A 7,814-nucleotide genomic window follows, 5' to 3' on the forward strand; every position below is an offset into this window, starting at 1 on the left:
GAGGAAAGAATGGAGTACTGGGAAGAAAGTAAGTGGAGAAGGACCACTACGGTTTAAGAAAACTACAATTAAGCAAATACATAAGAAAGATAAGAAGCAGGCCGTGGGGACGTGCACTTGCATACAAGCTGTTCAAGAGGCAGAAATCTGGGGGATAATAATTCAAAGCATTCTGGACTGAAAAGTCTGCATGACTCCATTTCCAAATTAACCAGCAGAATAATGGGCTTGAGGCATGAATCAAATGTAAGAGTGCCAGCAAAGCAAACAAACATGACACCCTGAGTTCAAACCCCAGCACAAACAAAAACAGATTAAAGAAAAATCAAACAAACAACAATCATTCACAAAGAAAAACGACAAGAATTCTAGGAAAATAGAAAGCATGTGCAAAAGTCCCAGGAAGAGTTGTTTTTTTTTTTTCTTTTGCAGGAACATAGCAGTACAGAGAACCTAGCATCAAGCAAAAAAGGAGAGGGGCATGTTGAGGCTGTCCAGGAAGCTTATTAGATAGATTTCTTTTCCAGAAACATTCATAAATGTGATTTACTTTTAACAGAACTGCTTGTCACTAAAGAATTTCAAAAAGCACTGGCAAAATTCACATGAGGGAGGAGAGGAAGTGGGAGCAAAGCATGGGAAGGGGTATCAATGTACAAGAAGTAGTGTAGCCACTACCTGATGGATGTAACTGTAACTCCTCTATACATCACCCCTACAATAAGATAAAAAAACAAACATTAGCATTTTTATGAAGACTAAGTTAGACTGGAATTTAAATGAATGTCAGCAATGGCACACCAGAAGATCAACTTTTAATTCACCTTGGACCTGGAGATCCAAACATAAGAAGTTTATTTTGGTGACAGAGTCTATCCAGTGTTTGAGATTTTTCCATCAAACCACAGTTACATGGATGCCTATTTGAAAAATCAGCTAAAGGGTGGAGATTTTCCTGAAGATACATCAGAAGCAATGAGAAGAAATGAGATGGCTAGAAAGTAGATGAGTTAGATAAGACTGTTAGAAAGTAGAATATGGAAGCCAAGTTGAAAAGGAGGTAAGATAAGAGAGGAGCAGGTGAAGTAATGAAAGGAAAATATTAGAGTCAGAAGATCGGCAATCAAAATTTTCTGACTATCACAAGAGGAATCCCACAATGAGTGAGCATCAAACTCTGCCTCAGGAAAAGAGATACCTATCTGGTTAAAAATTTTAATGAATGAATGAATGCACAAATATACCTGATGTGCTTATATAGTTGGGAGAATATATGCATGTAAATAGATAAGATTTATTTTTAAGGCATGATTGGTTTTCATGTGCAGACAAATGTAACATAATTTTTTTTGCATTTTTTATTGTAATTAGTAAAAGGGTTACATGGTATTTGCCAGATAGAAGGTGCATTAATTCACATACATTGATACCCTTTCACATGTCTTGGTACCCATTTCCCTCCCCCCCACACCCCCCACCCGTCTTGGTTTTCCCCCCTTCCCTATCAAATTTCAAATAACCAAATACAAATAAATTCAATATATCAGATAACAAAGTGAGATACTATAACAATATGAGATAACCAAGGGACAGCAAAGGAGATGAGAGACAACATAGTACATTAAGGACAACAATCACTCGTCATATGGCTTTTGTAACAGATAATTTTAAAACACATGTTCACTATAAACCAAGGAGGCCAGAAGACTAGAGTACATACTCTAAAGAATGTTGATGCTGTTATATATATACTATTTTCATATACTTTTAAAATTGAAATCAACACAACTTTTTTAAAGTTTTAGATTAAAAATGTGTGTGTGTGTGTGTGTGTGTGTGTGCTTGTATGTGTGTTGGTGGGTGCTTCCTTAAACAATAAACTGATGGGTTGTTATATAAGAAATCCACTTGAAAACATGCCTGAATTCCATGAAAATAGGGCACAGCTTAGAAAAGTTTGCTTAATGAAAGCAATATTGATTTGAGTAGTGGGATGTTTTAGGCATTTTGCCATACTGACAGCCTCAGAGGAAAGCAGCTTCGTTAATTTCAAAGCCTGCAGATCAAAATTGTTATGATTACATGGGGTTTCCATTTCACCTTACTTTACTCTTATATACTCATTATTTTCTGCTGTTTATGCAAACTCTTACCTAGTTCCTTCAGTCTGAGGTCAGTGGAATGGCATTTCCTCTTCAGAGCACTGCTACCTCACACCCTATAATTGGCTAGTGGAATGAGAGACACTGTGGTTATGGGAAGAGAAATGTTCCCTTTCAACAAAAATGCAGAATTATCATTATCTGAATGACCTATAACCATTCAAATATTACTCAATACCACATTATTTTTTTAATTTCTTTCACTTTTAAAGAGACAGATGATTTTCTATCAAATTAGACAGGCTAATCATCATTAGGATAAATATTTACAAGTTGGCAAGATTCCAAATATTCCCCATACACACATTCTTGTTTTACAATTCATAGGAGAGTCTTTTTAATATAGGGTAAAGTTGTTATCTACCAATGTGATGTAGAAGATACTGCAGAGCTACTGCCAGAATAGAAACTTAGAGTTTTGAATTCTACATTTAACTAATATATAGATATGTACACATATAATATGGCTCACGATTAGGCATTTCTGATATAAATAATTTATGAGAAGTGAGGCAGTAACAGCAGCGCCGGGTCCCATGCGGAGGTGCTCTCGGAGGTGGAGAGGATTTAGTTTTGTAACTTTCTCATCTATGGCTGAAGCTGATGCTGCCATGGCCGCCAGGCCTCATTCAATTGATGGGAGAGTGGTTGAGCCAAAACGTGCTGTAGCAAGAGAGGAGTCTGGAAAACCAGGGGCTCATGTGACTGTGAAGAAACTGTTTGTTGGTAGAATTAAAGAAGATACTGAGGAACATCACCTTAGGGATTACTTTGAAGAATATGGAAAAATTGATACCATTGAAATAATTACTGATAGACAGTCTGGAAAGAAAAGAGGCTTTGGCTTTGTTACTTTTGATGACCATGATCCTGTGGATAAAATTGTGTTGCGAAAATACCACACTATCAATGGTCATAATGCAGAAGTAAGAAAGGCGTTGTCTAGACAAGAAATGCAGGAGGTCCAAAGTTCTAGGAGTGGAAGAGGAGGGAACTTTGGTTTTGGGGATTCTCGTGGTGGCGGTGGAAATTTTGGACCAGGACCAGGAAGTAACTTTAGAGGGGGATCTGATGGATATGGAAGTGGACGTAGATTTGGGGATGGTTATAATGGGTATGGAGGAGGACCTGGAGGTGGCGATTTTGGAGGTAGCCCTGGTTATGGAGGAGGAAGAGGAGGATATGGTGGTGGAGGACCTGGATATGGCAACCAGGGTGGGGGCTACGGAGGTGGTTATGACAACTATGGAGGAGGAAATTATGGAAGTGGAAATTACAATGATTTTGAAAATTACAACCAGCAAGCTTCTAACTATGGTCCAACGAAGAGTGGAAACTTTGGTGGTAGCAGGAACATGGGGGGACCATGTGGTGGAGGAGACTATGGTCCTGGAGGCAGTGGTGGAAGTGGTGGTTATGGTGGGAGGAGCCGATACTGAGCTTCTTCCTTTCCATGGCTTCACTGTATAAATAGGAGAGGAGGAGAGCCCAGAGGTAACAGAACAGCTTCAGGTTATCGAAATAACAATGTTAAGGAAACTCTTATCTCAGTCATGCATAAATATGCAGTGATAAGGCAGAAGACACCAGAGCAGATGCAGAGAGCCATTTTGTGAATGGATTGGATTATTTAACAAGCTTACAAAAACAAAAACAAATGCCTTTGAGACAGTTTCTTAGCTTTATAATTGTTGTTTCTTTCTAGTGGTCTTTGATAATGTTAAATTTGTAAGTTTCAGGTGACATGTGAAACCTTTTTAAGATTTTTCTCAAAAGTTTTGAAAAGCTGTTAGCCAGGATTATGGTGTAATAAAACATAACGTTTTTCCTTTAAAAATTTAAGTGCGTGTGTAGAGTTAAGAAGCTGTTGTACATTTATGATTTAATAAAATAATTCTAAAGGAAAAAAATAATTTATGAGAAGTGAGAGCAAGAGATAGCTTTTTTAGTTTATGGAAAATTTGGATCTTTTCTGAAGATAGCTGAACGTGTGAAGAGGGTTTGAAATTTTAACATTCTAAAGTGCATCTCTTCGAATCAGAAGCCTAAGAAGGTAAGTTGCCCCTCGATTGTTGGAAATAACTTAAAAAGATTAACAAGTAGAAGGTATTTCCATTTAGTATTAACAAGAACAGTTAAAAACCTAAAAATGAAGGATGTTGCTTGAGAGTGTAAAAGTGAAAAGGTCTAATATTTATTAATTCCAGATATTGATAAAAATAGACTGTCTAGTTGGATCAAAAAGCTGTCTTCAAAAGACACATCTTACCCAAAAAAACAAGGTTCAAAAAAAACCAAACAAACAAAAAAACAAGGTTCAAAGGCATCTGGGGTACAAAAGAACTAAGACTTATCTCCAATTAGCCTCCAGAAAAACAGGAAAAGTGGGGCTTGGCTCAAGGGTAGGCTGGAAGCCTTGAGCTGAAGAGCTCAGAGACAGCACCCAGACCCAAAGTTCAAAGAAAAGAAAAAAAAAAGGTTGAGAGTTGCAGTATGCATTTATTATTTCATCTACACAATTGTAGTGGAAATAAGGGGATCATACTTCTATTTGTACCAAGCAATAAAAGAGAATCTATTTCAGAAACAACCAACACAACAAAGGGACATGACTCAAACTCCTGCTTAATAAGCACATCCAAGGCCCTGATATTAAACAATTATTCCACTAAAAATACAAAAGGAAAGAAAAGAAGGATAGAAAGGAGAAGAGAGGGGAAGGCAAGGGAGAGGAGGAGGGAGGGGAGGAAAGGGAGTGAAGGGGAGGGGAGAAGAAGAGAGGACAATCTAAAGGTTTGTGGAGAGTCTTTTTATGCTACATACCTGGTAGAGAAGACTGGGGGAACAAAAGATTAAGAAATGACAAAGAAAACAAAAAGCGGTGGAACAACTTTCTTGCAGATTATTTAGCATCCTCTACACCTCCCAAAGGCCAAATTGACAATGTGAAGACCGGACAATTACAGAGCTTTAAGGAACTGAAATGTTTGTAAAGATTCTGTAATGTATCTACAGTGCCCACAACCATGGTCATTGGTGAACTTTAAGGGGAAGAGCAAACTCAAAGACAGCAAGCTATTAACATGACACAGTTTTATCAGTCAGATATAACAAGTGACAGGGAGAGGTAAAAGCTAGTATATTATGCTGCCTGCAATGTCTCCAGAAGAAGCTGGACTTGGAAGAGGAGGATATGTTTAGGCTTTGAAGAGGTGGGGATGCTGAAGAGTATAAAAAACACACCAAAGTGAAAAATCATTGTTGGAAGGAGAGAATATATCAAAGCTGTTTTATGTTGGGAGCTGTGACAAAATAGATTGGGTAGGGGTATAGGGCTTTTGAAATCAGCCAGCTTTTCTCTTTAAAGTGTTTTTGTCTTTGTTTTGCTTTTAAATTATACCTAGGAAACTGCTAGAGTATATTACAAAATCATGCAAACTAAGTTACAATTACTGAATAAATAACCACTTTATGTCTGACCAACAAAGTAACAAAATTCTTAAACTTGGAAAAATTGGAAAATTCCTATTGTCTTTCAAGTCCCTGAAAAGTACATGTGAATTATTTCTGAAAATGTTTTCACATAAAGTAGTATAAGAATTGCCAGTCAATGGAAGATAATTGAACTCAGTGGTTAAGGTTATAGAAAATCTATATCAAAAAGGTTGTTTTTTCTCTTTATAACAACATCAAGACTACTGGGGCAGAAAATCAAATTGTTTCCTTCACCATCTTATCATCGAAGACTAGCACATTCAGTGTACATTTGAAATTAACCAAACAGAATCTGTCTAAACTCCCTCTGTTTTATTTTCTAATTACTCGCCCTTGAGTTCTTATAGCTGCCTCTTTCTCAAATTAAATCCTTTTCCTTTTGTTTATCTTCCCAGCACAAACAAATCAGCAGTCCTCTTAGTTTGAGATGTGCTTCTAAAATGATTTGTAAGATAATATGAGATATTAAATAACTTGAGGGAAAAATCTCAACAGTTAAATTTTAAAATAGGTAAGATATAGCTACACTGTGCAAGCTAAAAGATTTGTGCACAATTAGTTTGTCCTTTAACTTTGGGTTTATAGGATATTAAAAACAGGCCAGATATAGTAGGACGCTAAATGAAAGGATCTCTAGGATACAGAAACATAATCCATACAATGAATGATTGTTGTTCTTAAGGTACTATGTTATCTCTCATCTCTTTTGCTGTCCCTTGGTTATCTCATATTGTTACAGTATCTTACTTTGTTACCTGATATATTGGATATATTTGTATTTGGTTATTTGTAATTGGATAGGGAATGGGGGAAAACAAGATGAGGGGTGGGGGTGGGGGGAAGGGAAATGGGGACCGAGACATGTGAAAGGGTATCAATGTATGGGAATTAATGCACCATTTATCTGGCAAATATCATGTAACCCTTCTATTAATTACAATAAAAATATATAAAAAATAGGCCAGTTACATCAGTTAAATTAAGTAATACATTACAATAGAGACTTCTAATCATATTATATTGCCCCTGACAAATTGATACATAAACAGAAGTGCTTAAATTTAACAGGTACATTTGATTCATTTTTAGTTAGCATATTTTCCCATGATTAGGCAAAAATTATAATAGAAACATATGAAATGCAGAGCTATTCATTTAGCTGTGTTGATGATAAGTTGTTATTTTTATTCTAGGCCTTTCTGATTTTACTAACTGCTATACAAACAACAGGTTGTTCAGTGTAAAAATATTACTACTAATGACCATAATTCACCAAAGAATCCACACTCCATACAGGACTGGAGAAATTATATTTTGTTTTCCCTTTCATAGACAGGCAGGGCTTTATACATGCTAGGCAAGCACACTTTTGCTAAGCCACATTCATATCCACAACAAATTTTGAATGCTGGTAACTTCTGCTTTTTTTTTTTTTAATAAAACACACATTTATAAGTAGAGAGTTTGGAACTTCTTTCCTTCCATTTTCTCATTCTCTTTCTCCTAATCTTGCCTTACTTCTTCCTTCCTTTCTTCCTTCCTTTCTCACTCTACCCCTCACTTTTGTTCCCTCTCCCTGCATTTCTTCCTCCCTTCTTTTTCTCTTCCTCCTCCCTTCTTTTTCCTTCATTTTTCTCTTTCTTTCTGTCTCACTTTTTCCCTTCCTCTCTCCCTCCGTTTCTCCGTTCTTTTCTTCATGTGACATCAGAGAGAAAATTCAAGGAGACCATGTGGTAAGGAAAGTTCCCTACCACTATCTCAGTCCTTGAGTCTCCCCTGAAGGGTGGTACATTTGAGAAAGAAGGTATTCCATTAAGTTTTACATTGTAAACTGTTTCTATACAAATAACTTCCTTTCATTATGCTAAGCCAAAATTTCCAATTTACCAATATATAATTAAAGTAATGCATTTTATACTCTCAACACATCTATATTGAATTATTGCCCTCTATGTTTTTAACCAAAAAGATCTGTTTAGTCATATGCAATATATATATGTGTGTATCTGCATACATAGTGTTGTACTATACATGAATAGACCATGCATCCACAATCACACACACATAGGTATCGAGAAAAATAATACCTGAATATGGTACTAACTTGCAAAATGACCAGTCCAACTCTTCACATAATAGACTAGAATCCCCTTCTTA

General features: G+C 36.4%; 1 pseudogene; it reads left to right on the plus strand.

Moving 5' to 3' along the window:
* Nucleotides 1-2,722: 2,722 nt before the first annotated feature.
* Nucleotides 2,723-3,616, plus strand: LOC150059782 (heterogeneous nuclear ribonucleoproteins A2/B1 pseudogene; annotated as a pseudogene).
* Nucleotides 3,617-7,814: the final 4,198 nt, after the last annotated feature.

This window comes from Megascapheus bottae, chromosome 8 (assembly GCF_031878675.1).
Source record: "Megascapheus bottae isolate mThoBot1 chromosome 8, mThoBot2.hap1, whole genome shotgun sequence".
NCBI classification, from domain to species: domain Eukaryota; kingdom Metazoa; phylum Chordata; class Mammalia; order Rodentia; family Geomyidae; genus Megascapheus; species Megascapheus bottae.